Source organism: Thunnus maccoyii, chromosome 16, assembly GCF_910596095.1.
Source record: "Thunnus maccoyii chromosome 16, fThuMac1.1, whole genome shotgun sequence".
Taxonomy (NCBI): domain Eukaryota; kingdom Metazoa; phylum Chordata; class Actinopteri; order Scombriformes; family Scombridae; genus Thunnus; species Thunnus maccoyii.
Window position 1 is genome coordinate 3,955,609 of NC_056548.1, and position 16,094 is coordinate 3,971,702.

At 39.8% G+C, this 16,094-nt stretch overlaps 1 long non-coding RNA gene across 1 annotated transcript; it reads left to right on the forward strand.

Annotated features, from left to right (window-relative positions):
* Positions 1-776: 776 nt before the first annotated feature.
* On the forward strand, positions 777-9,416 carry LOC121881238. The gene is made up of 3 exons (XR_006091726.1): positions 777-814; positions 1,461-1,542; positions 9,195-9,416. It is a non-coding gene; the product is annotated as an uncharacterized LOC121881238 (long non-coding RNA).
* Positions 9,417-16,094: the final 6,678 nt, after the last annotated feature.

Sequence of the window (16,094 nt, forward strand, 5' to 3'; positions counted from 1 at the left end):
CATGACCCACAGTCAGAATAGACACAATTATGAGAATAAGACCCTGGTTTAAAAGATGCCTGAAATTTCCTTAAAGGTTCTAAGAACAGCAAAGTTTTCTCTCCAGTCAAAGGTTTTGTTTTCTGGTGTGTAATGAACATTGCAGCCTCATGTTTATATCCGTCTATTCACCACAAAACAACACCATCCCTCTCAATCAGCATTTGCTACCAGTTTGCATGCAGTAAAAGATGCTAAAAAACAGTCAAACAAACTAATCAGGAAGTAGATCTTCTCATGTATATCCAGTTTATCCACCTGCACAAAACCAACACAGGAATATTTATGGCTATTTGCTTCAGCTATGTAGCAGTGATTTATGTTTACACGATAACAACCAGTTAACATGTCAGTCAAAGCTCTGTTGTAAACAATAAATCAACTATCAAACAAGGCACCAAATGCAGCTTTATGAAACTGCTGCTTTGATTCTGTCTCTCTGTGTACGGATGATTAGGCGTCACTACAAACTACATTCAAATTTACCAACGTGGGTCATCAAGGCTTTAAAACGTTTTTATCACCTCACCTGTTCTTCATTAGCCAGACAGCCTTAACAAGCGCTCGCTGATAATGAGACTGCAGCTTTCACCTGGACTCTCTCTCTACACAGCAGGTGTTTCTGATGAACTGGGACTAAACTATAGATGTTTCAGCCCTCCGTCCAGTCTAAAAGAGTGTTTCTCCCTCCTAAACGTTTCCAAAATAGACTCCAGAGTGTGTAAATCGTAAAGGGGACATATGTCACATCTGGCGTCATCATCACAAGGAGGAAGTAGGTAACTTTGCAAATGAAGCGTTCACAACAGTTTGACTTACAGGAAGCATTTCTACATACATTCACCTCAAATTTTGGAACTTTGACCATCACGTAAGCTGACGGGTCTGTGTGGCAGTAAAGTTGAGAACCTTAAGTCGCCTTTAACTTTCTCTGACATCATTCATTTAAAATGTCAATATGGCCGAATGCACAATGACTGCTGGTTAACAGTTTATAATGTAATGAAATAACTATTTCTTATTCGCTCCGTTGTCTGATAACAGAAAAAGAAAAGTATATAAATGAGACGACTATATCTTGAATTCGACAGCATTTAAACACAGTGTAAGTGATCATTTTAAACCTCAATATAGATTAATTATTTGGTCCCGCTCCTTACCAGATGTTCGCTGTGATGCAGATTTGTTGTTGGTTTTTAATGCTGTACAGGTGTTTCACAGACAAGTCTATTCAAAAACCGACCAGGAAACACTTGTGTGGATGTAAAACCGCATTTTAAAATCTAGACGTCTACTTAAAGTAATAATCTGGAAGACTGTCATATAAATAAATGTCTGTTAAGTCATCATCTATCGCCAAATAAGGCAACACAATGGTGATTGAGCCTATAACCCACTGATGAAAGATCTTGCATTTGCAGTATTATGAACTGAGTGTTGGTGACGACATTCCAGGGAAAAATCACAAGCTAGTGACGCGTTTTCTATCATCCACCAGAGACGGTAGGTAGAGTTAACGTAACAGACTTCAACTCGCTTGTGTGTGAAGCTGTGTACTGTTTTTATCTGGTCTTTTACTTGTAATGGAGTATTTTTACATTGCTGTATTGTTACTTTTATTTAAGGATGTAAATATTTCTTCCTCCACTGATCATTTATCATCTCAACCTCAGAGAGAACCTTCATTTCATTAGATCTTACAGGATCTGTTGCCGTTTTGATATGTTAATACTTTCAGCTCTTTTGAAATTAGGAACTTTTTCAACTGTAAAATGAGCTTTAAAAAGAGTTGAAATAACTGCAAAGGCCTATTGAATTAGACCTGCGACAAACAGAGCAACAAAGGAACAGCTCTGTTATACTGTTATGAGAATTATGTTTTCAAAGATGTAGCAAATTACCCTCTTAGCTGCAAAATGGAGCCTCTATTATCTCCATTTAGTGTGTTGCACGCTCCATTTCAGACAAAGAGAAGGAGGGAACAGAGATGGAGAGAGCGGGAGGGGAAGGAGAACGAGAGAAAGAGAGAGATTAAACGGACCATTAGACCAAAATGACTCCTGTGAAGAGGGATCAGAAAACAAACAGGGCTTTAGAGAGCTGCTGGCAGCGTTAGCAGAGGCAATTACCATCATTATTATTGTGATCATGTTTACAGTGATTATTCGCTGCCTACTTACCGCCTCACCGTGATACGGCACGACTGATGAGGGAGGGAAGTGCTGTAAATTCAGGGCGACAGTTAGAGATCCATTCAGGAGAGCTGAAACGGGACACATCACACTAAACGCCTCGATCTGTTAGAGAGGAGGGAAGGGAGGATGAAATGGATGAGAAACAGAGTGGAACTCATGTTTCATGAGCGTTTTCACTTTGATCGGGTTAAATGAGAATTTGATTGTTGTAATGTGCTGCAGCCCGGTTTGTCTGCAACATTTATTTTTAGCATGAGGCTGTTTTTCCTGACCAGGACAATAAAACGAACAGGCTACCTGTTACAGAGAGGTTAAAGTCAACTAATGGTTGTTTTCATTATCGATCAATCTGCCAACAATTTTCTAGATTAAGTGATTTAATCTTTTAGTTTACAAAATGTCAGAAAATTGTGACAAAATGTTGATCACAACTTCTTAAAGCTGCAGTTTGCAATTACTGTTACATAACACAAAGTAAAGCATTGAATTTAAGGAAGCTTGAAGGGAAAAATGACTAACAGTTAATCAAATATCATAATCATTGTCAATTAGTTTTCCATTTATGTATCAATTGGCTTTTTGTTTTCACTCTTTTGTCCATAAATCACTGGAAAAATGATTGTGTTACCTGGTGAACTACTGTAGCCGTGGATGGATTAGGAAGAAATGGAAACAGGATTCAAAGATGGCGTCCTGTTCATTCCTATGAAAGTTGCTCAGCGGTGCATGAAGCCAAAAAAATTGGCTTCAGGCTGTAAAGAAATGATCTAGCGCCATGACTAACCACACAATAAGTTCACACAGTTTATTCAAAAACACATATTTGTTTGTGGGACACACAGAGCAGGGTTATGATGCAACACAGCTAATAGGCTAGCTCAGGCTCATGATTGACTTTGTGTTTCTGGAGGGAAGTCGAGAAGGTTCTTCTGCTTTACTTCAGCCTCAAGCCACAGTAGTCGCTGTTTGGTTCCAACTGAAGACATCACAAACATATAGTTTCATTTTAAAAATTGTCACACTAAGTTCACAAATTTGGTGGCTAAAACCATTTCAGTAACTTTTGATCATATTTTCAGCTGTTTGTTAGGTTTGCCAGATAGATTCTTTTAAGATATTAGGTGGTGTATTGTATTTTTTTTTAATGTGAAGGGGAGGGCCCAAAGAAAATATTAATAACAGTGGGGGGAGGGTCAGATTCAGTTCCCTTACACACCCCAATAATTTTTGTACTGATCCAAACATGCTGCCTGGTTTGTCTGCAACATTTACTTTTAGCGTGATGCTAAAATGAAACTCAATCTCACTGGAGCTGCCTGTTAAATGAAGGTTAAAGGTTAAATGCGTGCATAAATATATTATTGATAATGTGATGCTTACAAATAAAGGGTAAACATGTTAAATACACAGTAAAAGTTATAAAATATGTATTTTGCAGAGCATATTTTGCAACTACATAAAGGCATATTGCATAAACGCTTATGTGAATGAATAAATAATACTGAATAAAGTTGCACAATAGATATAAAAACATCTAAATTAATAATCATACATGTTTGTCCTACAGTACAAGTTGGTTTTTTCACATTTTATGCAAATAAAAATCTCACTCACAACTTTCTCACTTTATTTGATCGCCGTTATTGAATAAATCACATTTATTTTGTCATTTCCCCGACGGTAAAAACAGCAGCTCTGCTCCTCAGCTGTCTGTTGACGATGACCTCGTCAGCCGAAGGTGAAAAATGTTTCCACAGCAGGTAATTAACTCCTTAATGAGAACGAACCCCTGAGCTGCGTTCGCCGTAGCCATGGCGACCGCGGCCGTATTGCATCTGTGACGGCGACGGTTGAAGGGTTTAACCACACACACACACACACACATATATACACGTGTCAAAGATGGATCTATATTGCTCTGCCATGCTGATGTTGACAAATGATCGTCTTTAGCGGCGCGGCCTATTAGCCGGCCCGCATTGTCCGCCTCTGAATACGAGCGTCCAGCCGGTTTCATTTGATTTGTCTGATGCATGGTGGGAGGCTGAAGTACGTCCAGCCTGGTCGATGCTTTATTTTTTTTTTCCCCATCTCTGAATGACTTAATTAACCTTTTTCCATGTGGAGTGATAACAACAGCTCAGGGACTCGCCACGCCTCCGCTCTTCCATATTTCTTTCCATTTCCTGCCTTCTTCTTTACCGTTGATTATCTCTCTTTTACCGTTCCCTTCTATCTCCATCTCCCCCCTTTTCTTCATCCTCCATTCCTCCCCCTTCCCCTCCCCTCCACTATTTCCCTTAGTGGTCTTTCTCTGTACAGCCTGATTGCTCATAATCACTCACAGTCTGTTTCTGTGACTAATAGGCCTATTAGAGCGGGATTGAGGCCGTATGGTCGCCAGGCAGCCTCAGTCATGGTTTCCAGTATTTGCTGCTTCCTTCCCTCCGCACTTGTGCATCTCATTTGTGCGCATTTAAAAAAGAAATGTGCGGCTCAGTAGGTGGAATGTGACAACCAACAAGTGCACCCGAAAAACGGAGGTGAATTCATGGTGTTGTAAAGATAAAGAAATCATCCTTTGTTCATTAGACAAAGAAAAATCCTGATGTCGGGATAAACTCACAGCAGGAAGATGCACGTGCATGTGAAAAAGCTTTAAAGTTTCGTTGCATTTAAGTCATGAAATATCGATTTAAAGGATGTTATTCAATGCAAGTTTTCATTCAGCATGTCTTTCTGCAAAAACAAAGCATGTTCCAGGTGTCTACTCTCCATATTCTAGTGATTTTAACAAAGTTAAACAACTATCTGCTTTGTGAGCACAGAAAATATCCACAAAAACCCTCTAACTTTTCTGCCAAATTCATTTTTTCAGCTTTCCGGTTATAACGTTGAAAAAAAATTACATTACATCCTTTTTAAATGTGGGTTTAATTACATTAAACGACGGACTTTGGCTGATGGGATTTTGAATGGAGGTTTTCTTATTTGGTTATGGGTTTTTACATAAAATTTGATTATATTGGATTTGATTAAATTAGATGATCAGAATCAATCACCGTGATGTGTGTGTGAGTGTAGCTGCTCTGATATTCTGCCTCCACATCACACAGATTAGAAGTCGGAGCAGAAGTATAACTCATGCTAAAATGCCAGATTGCATGCAGCTCCAGTGTGCGTGTGTGTGTGTGTGTGTGTGTGTGTGTGTGTGTGTGTTTGTTTGGCGGAGGGGGTCTAAGCAGCTCGACCGCCTAAACACTTCCTCTCGCATCACATCAGCACGCTAAGCTCTTACATAACCGGCACCCTGGGGAGATCTGCCTCCATGATGGAGAGGAGAGAGGAGAGAGGAGAGGAGAGGAGAGGAGGAAACAAGGGAGGAGAGGAGAGATGAGGAAGAGAGAGGAGAGGAGGAAACGGGAGAGGAGAGGAAGTGAGAGAAGGAGAGAAGAGAAGGAAACATGAGAGGAAAGGAAGAAACGGGAGAGGAGAGATATGGATGTGATGGAGGGAGAAACATGGAGATGAGAGAGAGGAGGAAAGGAGGAAAGGAAGTGAAAATGAGAGGAAGAGACTTAATTAACAAATTAAGATGAGAAAAGAGGGAAGGAAAAGAAAATAGAAGACTGACTGGAGAACGGAAAAAAATCAAGGGAGAGAAAGATGCAGGGGAAGGAACAAAAAGAAAAATGGAGAGAAAGGTGAAAAGAGAAAGAAGAAAACAAAATGAGAGAGAGGATTAGGAGAAAGGGATAGAGAGTGACGGATGGAAAAGAAAGCAGATGAAGAATGATTGAGTAAATATGGACACGGTGAGAAAAGGTGAATGAAAAGAAGAAATTATAGAAGAAGAAGGAAAGGGGAGAAGGAAAGGAAAGAAGAGAATGAATGAGAAAAAATGAGGAAGGAGGGGAAAAGGATGGAGAACAGGAGAGAGAGAGAGAGGAAGAGATGGAGTACTAAAGGGAGGTTGAGAGGATAAAAAAGGGGGAAGGAGGGAGAGATAATAGAGAGAAAGAGGGAGCAAATGAAGATGTGAGATGGAGGTAGAGAGGAAGCTGATGTATCAGTTGCTCTGCTTCTGACCTGGACTGACCTGAGTCCACAGCAGCAGCCTGAACGCTGCCGCCAGGGGGTTAAACTCTGAGTGCACACACACACACACACACACACACACACACACACACACAGATACACACAAACAAATACACAAACACTTAACCAAGCATGAGGGAGCAGACCTCTGCTGCAGGTCACAACCCGACTACGATCTCACTGTCAACACTGATCATCAGCTGCAGGAGGGAGGAGGAGGAGGGAGGAGGGAGGAGGGGGGGGGGGGGGAGAGAAGAGAGATGGAAAGCGAGGAAGAGGATGGAAAGAGATGGGATGGAGGGAAAATGTGAAATGAAGCAGGAGAAGCAAAAGGAAAGGGGGACAAAACAGAAGAGATGATGCTATCGGCCCAACAACATCATTACATTTAACCAAATTACTAATAAATTACTGAACATTACTTTTTCTAATATGACAATGCTGTTTCTGAGGGTAAACTGACCTTCATTGTCATAGTTTTTAAAAAAAAAAACTATGTTGACTCACGGCTGGAAACAGAATCCATCCATCCCGACCTCCTCCACACACAAATTTTAATATATCTGTTATAGTCATTTCATTTCCTTCTTTTCTCCCGTCATAATAACTACAGCTGCTAGAGGGCGCCGTCACGTGAACAGTGTCACTTTCTGCTCATAACTAAGGAAAGCTGAGAGGAAGAAAAAGAGGAAAAGGAAAATTGTGTCTCTTTTTGAGAAAGTAAGAGAACAAAACCTCAGATTACATTCAGTGACGACATCTTTTACATGTTATGCCGGTGTTTAAAAAATTTCTACAATATCTGCGCATTGCAACTACGATCTGGTTAAGTTTAGGGAAAGACTGTGGTTGTGGCAAATAAACTAAGACAAATAAAATAAGGTTAGAAAAAGATACAGCACTCCTGACCTCCACATCTGACCTCTCCACCTCGCTACATAAAGGTCTCATTACTTCCTGCATTAACACTGAATGTTACTGTGGCGATGAGGAGATGGCGAGGTGTGTAACTATCCGATATGTACGTAATTCTTAGGTTCATGGGCTCATCTATTTATTTATCTATCTCTATCTGTCTAGCTAGCTATCACGCTAGCTAGCTATATCTTATCCTCTAAATTTCACATTTTAAACCTGCAATAACAGATTTTTGGGCCACTTGGCGGCAGCAGAAACACTGATATGTTGAACTTGTTAGTAAACAGTTGCTAATTTCCACATCCAGCAGTTACGGAGCAACATTATCATTATTTGGAGCCGTGTTTCTGTCCACCTGGTGAATGTAAGTCCAATATTCACTCTCTTTTAGCTCTGTTTTTGTTCTCCACCAACTCCTGAGGGAAATATCTGGCTCTTTAGCTGCTAAATGTTCCACTATGTTCACCAGCTAGTCTACAGCTAGCTGTGTTTGGTACTGAGTTAGCATACAGTAGCTCTATAAAGCTCCATAAAGCCGAGGTGAGCTGCAGAGTCATTGATAATTCTCTGTAGGTTGCCATGCACTGACATTTCATACAGTGTTATTATAAGAAATATTGATTATAGCCGGTTTAAATAATAGAGAGTATTTTGAAATATTTAATGAGCATATGGATCTGCAATAAAATATACATGATGATGAGACAGTGGTGGGATACATGTGTCAGATTATTATTTTTTTCCTTCAAGCAAGTGCTGCGCTTTCTAGCAGCGCTATCTTGTAAATTTAAGAAATCCTGGATTTACAGAGAAAATTAATCACTTGTTCCTTGGCTCGAGGCCAAACTATCCAACGAATTTCATTTAAAATCTGTTGAAATGTTTGAGATATTCTGATGAATAATATACAACCAGGACCGAGGGCACGTCCTCCTCGACAGAAGTAATGTTATAACGAGAACCCGGGCGATGTCTGTTCAGATATCAATATATATCTCTCTCCCAGCTGTAGTAAACAACACTCTGCAAATGAAAAGGTCAATGAACTGACTTTCTGCCATCACAAGAAGACAGAAGCAAAGTTCACTCTGACTCTACGAGGAGTTTCCCCTGCTACATCTGTCATGTCTCCTCCTGCAGAGCTGTCAGGAGGAGGAGGAGGAGGAAGAGGAGGAGGTGGAGGTGGAGGTGGTGGTAGCCAGGCAGCTTTCCAGAACAAACCCAACAGCACAAACCTCTTAATTACTGAATAATTTATGGAGTCTTTAAAAAAAGAAGCGGGAGTCTGTTATCAACAGGAGCCCCCGGTAATGAGGCCGGGCAGGAGTGTGAGCAGATGGGAGGATTCTCGCATGATAACCGTGTGTGTGTGTGTGATGCAAACTCACTAATGACTTACAGTAAAGACAGTATGACGTATGTGTGTGTGTGTGTGTGTGTACAGTATGCAAGTGTGTGTGTGTGTGTGTGTCGCTGTATTCATCAGTTATGCAGTCAAGTGTGACATGCAGAGAACAGAAATAAGAAAACCCCTCGAAGAAAAAAACTTGCACAGTGAGCTGACACTCAGACAACTTTACACCAACACACACACACACACTCCTCACACACACACACACACACACATTCCTCTCACACACACACAGTCTTTCCTCCATCTGCCCTGGGAACGACACACATTTAAAGAACAAAGATAAGAAAACGGATATGAAACATGAAAAACTTCTTTCTTCAGAGAGCCAACACACACACACACACACACACACACACACACACACACACACACACTCTCTCCCACTTATCCCCCTGAATCCGGCCAAAGACAACACAGAGTGGCACTTGGAGCTAAGTGGTAATTAGCTCAGAGAGGCCCTGACCCGGACCCACAGCACTGACTCTCTCTCTCTCTTTTTTTTTTTTTAACTCTTTTTTTATTCAAAGTAGACGTGCGGCTAATTAACGAGCCAGAGAGGAGAGAAAACCTGAGGCGACGAGTCAAAGTGGAAGGAAAAAGGGAGGAGGAGGAGCGAGAGGATGAGAGATAATCTGTCTGCTGTCACACGCGGCTGTCAGCGTGTCAGAGAGACGAGAGGATTTAATGTGTTATTTTTGTTTGTAGGATGTGTAATTTGTTAAAAAATGACACGAACAGCGCCGTGATAGGCGAAATAAACATTTCACACAGTTTCTTTAATGATTTGTGACATGTTTATGTAAATAAGTGTCTGTCTTTCGATGATTATTGATCAAATAGTGTTTAAAATATGACACGTGTAAAAATTACACCATACGCAAGTGTCAGTCAGTCAGGGAGCGTAAAAACATCCGAAATACAAAAAATCTTTCTGCAAATCAAAGATTAGCTTCAGAGACACTTAATGAATAGTATTTGAACTTTTTACTTGGAAAAGAGATTAGTGAGATTAGTGAGATCATACAGAAGGTATGAAAAAGAGGTCAGGAGGCAAAGACGACATTGCAGAAAGAGCAAAAATAATAAGTTTAAAAACAAATAGAAAATGAATAAACACCTGATGATAAGATACAAGAAGAATCTGAACCGTCGATGTATTAAAGGACGGTTTCACAATTCTACAAGTGTGTCTTAAACCAACAGTCAGGAGCCCAAATGAACAGTGAAACACGTTTTTCTTGCTGTAATCATTCCTCCTGTTCATACTGACCATCAGAGGATCCCTTCATAATGACCTTACAATATAAGTGATGGGGGACAAAATCCACAGTCCTCCTTCTGTACAAACAATGTATTTAAAAGTTTATCTGAAGCTAATATGAAGCTTCAGCGTCCAAATGAGTCAAATCAAGTAGATATCTTTCAACGTTACAGTCTTTTTAGTGCCAAAGTTCCTCTTTTTGTTACTATACTTCCACCTGCAGCTCAACAGGGAAACACTGTCCGAGGAAACACAAAGAGGGAATTTGATGCTAAAAAGACTGTAAATGTGTCAGATATCCACTTCATATGACTAACTCAGACTGCTGAAGCCTCATATAAGCTTCACATCAACTTTTAAATGCATTTTTGGACACACTGTGGATTTTGGCCTCCATCTCTTACTCTAAAAGCACATTTGAAGGATCTTTTAATATCCAGTATGAACAGGAGGAATGATTACAGCGAGGAAAACCTCTTTCACTGTTACTATGGACACCTGACACTGAAAAAATTGTGAACCTGTCCTTTAAAAAGATAAACTATGCAAGATTTGTCTGTCGTGTGTCTGGTGTTTGTAAACACACAGCGTTCAAAGTCGGCCCCTTCTTCCGCGGCTAAACTAGCGAGAAAGATGGTCGAGCGAGCTATAGAGTGAATGAAGAGAGCGAGCAGCGCTGGTGAAAGTTGTTAATCAGATAAATAAAACGTTATTTTCTGATTGTTTCACGACGGTTATGTTTTAAAGCACCTCCACACAACCCTGCAGGAAGGTGCAACATTGCTGTATTTTGTGTGAATGTGGAGCTTCATCCTGTTTTTATCTAAAGTTAATGAGGCTTCAGCAGTCTGAGTTAGTCAAAATAGTGATAAGTTCAAATCTCTGTATTTGTGTTACTATTCCTCCGCCGCAGCTCAGCATGAAAACACTTTCTGTGGAAACACAAAGGTTTCAGGTTTAGACCTGATCATTAATACAAAAACCTGGGAAAGAAAACATTCTTATTCAGAATCGCGTTTGTAGTTTCTCCCTTTTTCGTCTCCAATTTGTACTTGTGCAAATATTTTTGAGCTATTACATTATTACACGAGGATCTTGTTTACTGTAAACTGTGGTGATCAGCATGTTTTCGCAGCTTTTTGATGAATCAGGACATAATATCTGGGTTTAAATCAGTTTCAACTGCATGGCTCCTTTAAAAAGTTTATTTTTCTGTAAAAATTCTGTGTAAAACAACAAAAACACTACGTACAAAAGCACAACGGATCCCACGTTTCCTAAAGTCATAGACTGTGCTGTAAATACCCCTTTAGAAGCCGAATTTGGAATAATGAGGTTTTCACCTTACGACAAGGAGAAGACAGCAGGGCAGAGAGAAAAATGGGGGGTGAAAGGCAGATATGTCCTCCAGACTGATTCAGAATATCCTGCTGTGAGAGAGTCAGCAGCTGTGTAGATAAGAGAAAATGATGATCATTACAGGAGGAGGCAGACAGGAAGGCCGCGGTGTCAGACACATTTCCTCTGTCACTGATCAGCTCATTAATCTTCCAGTGACCTTCAGAGGACTAGTAAGTCAGTCAGAGAGGAGGAGGAGGAGGAGGAGGAGGAAGAGGAGGCTTTGGTGGCACTCAGGCTAAGGTGCATAACATGATAACATGGGTTCAAATCCTGACTGTGACCTTTTCCTAAATGTCACCGTCCTCTCACTTCTCCACCATCCCGGAGACGAGGAAGCTCACAGTAATATTACAGTAAAAATGGAGATATTATTCATGTTAAAGCTGCTTGAAACAGCACATAAATTTATTTTATTTTATTTTAGAATAATTAAACAAAAGCCTGTCAGCTTTGAAGCTTTGAAGAAGCAAAGATTCAGTTTTTTAACTGAAAACTGATTTAAAAGGCTTAAATGTTGAGAATGTTGTTAACAATATCATGAAATAGTCGCTGATATCCATCATTTATTTATAGTGATTATTCACTTAATTTGATGACAGTGAATTGTGTAAAATGCTATAAGAAGGACATGAGAATAGAGATGGAAAAGAAAAGAAACTAAACAAAAATGAAAGGAAAAGTAGAATATGAGAGGAAATAACACAGAGAGGAAATGAAAAGGAAAAAGCAGAGGAAGGGAAAGGAATTCAACAGGAAAGGCAAAAAGCAACAAGAGAGAGGAAAGTAAATGGAAAATACAAAAAACAAAGGAAACAAAACAAAAAGGAAAGGAAAGAGTGGAAAGGAAAGGAAAGATAAAAAGCAAAAGAAGGGAAAGGAGACAAAAAATAGAATGAAGGGGAAGTAAAGAGGAAAAAGGAAAAGAACCAAAACAAAAAGGGAAAACAAAGGAAAAGGAAACAAAAGGAAAACAAGGAAATGAAAGAAAACAAACAAAATGTAAGGGAAAAGAAAGAATCAAAGGATAAACAACAGAAAGGAAAAGGGAAGTAAAGAGTAAAAAAGGAAGGAAACAAGAAAACAAAATATAAATGATGAGGAAAAGAAAGGAAATCAAAAAGGAGAGAACAAGACAAGTGGAGGAAGGAAAGGAAACAAAGCGAAATGAAAAGGAAAAGAAAGAAAATCAAAGGATAAAAGCAAAAGAAAGGAAAGGAAAGAGGAGGAAAAGAGGGAAAAGGAACTGAAAGGAAAGAGGAAAGGACAATGGAAAGCGTGAGCGGAGGATGTGCTGATGAATGTTTCTCCAGACAGGTTTGAAGGATGAGTTTTTCTTACGGAGATGAAATTCGTCTCCCCATCACCGCTGACAGGAGACAGATGAGTCACAACACCTCTGCTGAGAAAACATCCAGCGAAGCGAAGCACAACAACAACACCGACGCAGACACCCAAGGTTAACAGCTCCACGCTGGCGTCCCTCCAACCCAACCGATGGTGTCATTCTGCTGCTGCTTTTAATTCTCTTATTAGCAAGCAATAAAAAAGCACTAAGGTTTTTAATGGCTGTTTTATTAGTTTGGCTGTAATATGTTAATATTATGCAACACTGAGTCCTAAAAATGCATTTTAAAGCCTTCATATGATGTAGAATTCATTTTTGAGGTTTTAATGAAAACAAACATTAAACCTTTTTGGTATGCTAGCAGCCGCAGCTAGAAAACAGAAGAGTTGGACGGAGAAAAATGAGGAGAAAAGATTATTATCTTATAGTGGGACAAACACAGGACACTTTAAATGTCACGATGTTACCTAAATCAGTGGTTCCCGATCCCAAAGGGGCCCCTAAAAAACTGAAAGGTCCCCAGATGTTTAAAAAGGATAAATAAGAATAAGATTTTGCTTTTTTCTTGTGAAATACATACGTTAGCTGTTTAAGGCTGAGAAGACAATCAGATTTTCTGTTGAACTGCTCACGCTTCTTATCATTAAGTAGTCACAACTGCTTCATTTTAAGGGCCCACGAACCAAAAAGTTGTCCTAAATCACGGATCCTCCTTGGCCAGTTCATCTCAGACTCAGCGCTACATTATCTGGCTTTGCTTAAATTTAAAGCTGCATTAATTGGGGGTTTTTGGACACTTTGGTGCAGCAAAAAAAACACAACATATCACCTAAAATTGTTGGCAAACACTTGCTAGTCGTGAACTTCTGACGTCTGCTTTTTGGTGTCGAGTTGTGGGCCAGAAAACTAAAACAATGATCCAAAATAGACTAAAAGACTTTGTAACGCTACGGGGAACTGCAGCTCCAGTGATGATTCTGTGTTGGTTCATCACTAAACAAAACCCCTGTCATAGTGTTCAGGTTAAACCTGAACCTTATTTTGAGATTTGTAATAGTTTTGGAAGGAACAAACTACGTCTCCCTGCTCATAACTGCAAATAAGAGATCAGAAAACGCTTCTATGTGTCGTTCTGTGTGGACCAACAATGAATTTGTGGTTTAATTTGGAGAAATTGTTGGGAAATGTTAACAGACAGACTGACATCTTTACAGCCGTGCTGCTAGTGTGGATAAAAATAGTGTTAAAGTTGTGCTGATGATGCTGAAGTAGCAGCACAAGTATTAAAGGTGGAAGTGTAGCAGTGCCAGTAGTAACAGTAATGACACTTTTCTGATGCTTCACTCAGTAACGTGTAGAGTTCATGATGTATTATTCATGAATACATACATTAGATAAGATGACTCATGCAACTGATTTTAGTAGTATCAACTGTAGTACTGACAGTACTGATAGTAGAACTTTGTTTTACCCCAAAACCTTCGGCTCACTTTGCAGATGCGTGACTTTAAGACGAGTACCACCAGTGAAAAGCAGAAATGTGCAATAAAAGCAAGAAAGGAAATGTTCTCTCATGTGTGTGTGTGTGTGTTTTTTTAAATGGAGTGGGATCACTGCAGAGCAGGAGTTAGCTTACACAATGCCAAACTCTAAAACCGCCTAAAACCCTAAAACCTCTTTGGCCTAGACATGCACTCTCTGAGCGGTTTGGTCAGCGGATTAGATATACAGTATAATTTGGAGTCTCAGTACAGAAACACTCCTACACCGCACTGTCTTCTGCCTTTCTCTCAGCTTTCTATTCAACTTGTTTAATCCAGCCTTCACCGGGGGGACATGTGAAATTTCTGAGTGCCTGCGCTTTGTATTAGGTAGGTTGAGAGTGTATCTGCATGTGTTTGCACACATTGTTCCCTTTCGGTTAGTATGTTCTGCGGATGTGGCCTGATGCATCCTTACAGTCAGTACATGTGAGTCTGTATTTTTAGATGAGACTCAGCCCAGCATGCAGCCTGCACGTTGAGCTCGGTCATCGTGCTTCTGTGTTCTCTCCGCACCCTCCCCGTCCCTTCCTGAATTATTCATCCGTTTGGGTGAAGTAACACACACACACACACACACACACACACATCTATTATTCATCCTGTCTCCCTGGTGTCAAGCTACCCGTGCAGCTACAGCACTGTGAAACCTGAAGGGAGCGCTGCTTTTGGGCCCCAGCACGCTGCTTTAGCTGGCTTACAGTATGCAACACTTTGCAACAGTAGCCATTGTGGAGGGATTTGCATAAATTGAATAGGAATTTAGCAAGTCAATGCTTCTCCAAAAAAAAAAAAAAAAAAAAAAGAGCAGTGTTGAAAAGAGAAAATGAGTTTAAATCCAAACTGAGATTTTTCACCGTTTTCAAATTATTTTATGATGCTTGTTGTATTTTTCTGGCACCGAAGCTCAGCTACTCTCTGCTGAGCAGTTACAATATGAAGGAGGCAGCAGTCTCTCTCTCTCTCCACTGCGACGCCTACACTTGTAAAAAAAATCTTTACTGGCATGAAAGCAAAACTCACAAATAATACTTGAATGCATTGGACAGCAGTAAAATGCAGATCTGAAATTAGGGAATACTTGAAGTTTGTATAAATAATTCAGGTGGAACGCTGCTATCAGAAGAAAATCCAACTTGTTCATGTTTTTCTATCGGTATAGGAATTCATGTTTACCTGAGTACAGCAGGCTGGAAGTGTGCTGTTCTCCTACAGATAGGAATTTGTTTATGGATCTTTTGCAGCACAGTCAGAAACTTGAGCTTATAAATTCATTCTCCTCCGGACATGTTTAAAGATTTAAAATACTCTGCTTTGAATAGTAATTTGTGTCTGACATTTACTTAATAAGTACTTAATTAAATCCTGAAAAATCCATAATCTATGAATATGCAAATGTTTTTCATTTCAAAAGTTGAACTGCTGGACACAAAACGTCTCCTACTTCACTGAAAAATCCATTCCCAGCGCTTGTGCACTGGAATTTCCGCATCACACTTGTGTAAGTTGCATATTAGGTCACGATTGGCTCCGAACTCGTTGTGATGTCACAAATCCTGCTTGTAGGTACATGTGTTAAACTCAGATTTAAAAGGTGAGCTCAGAGAAAGCAGTTGAATGTGAAAACAAGCTGCACATACATGATTCTGCACAGCAAAGACAACAACATCCAAGTGAAGGAACAAGAAGAAAATCACATTTTTGAGTGGAAACAGACTTTAACTTCTTCACACTTTGTAGTTCTGTTAGTGATGTAAAACTTTGACCCTGTTAAAAAGATTCAAAAGGTTCATGTAGGACCTGCTGTCACCAAAATCTGACAAAACACACTAATAAAAAGTGTTTATCTGATGACATCACTTTGACCGACTGAAACAGACAA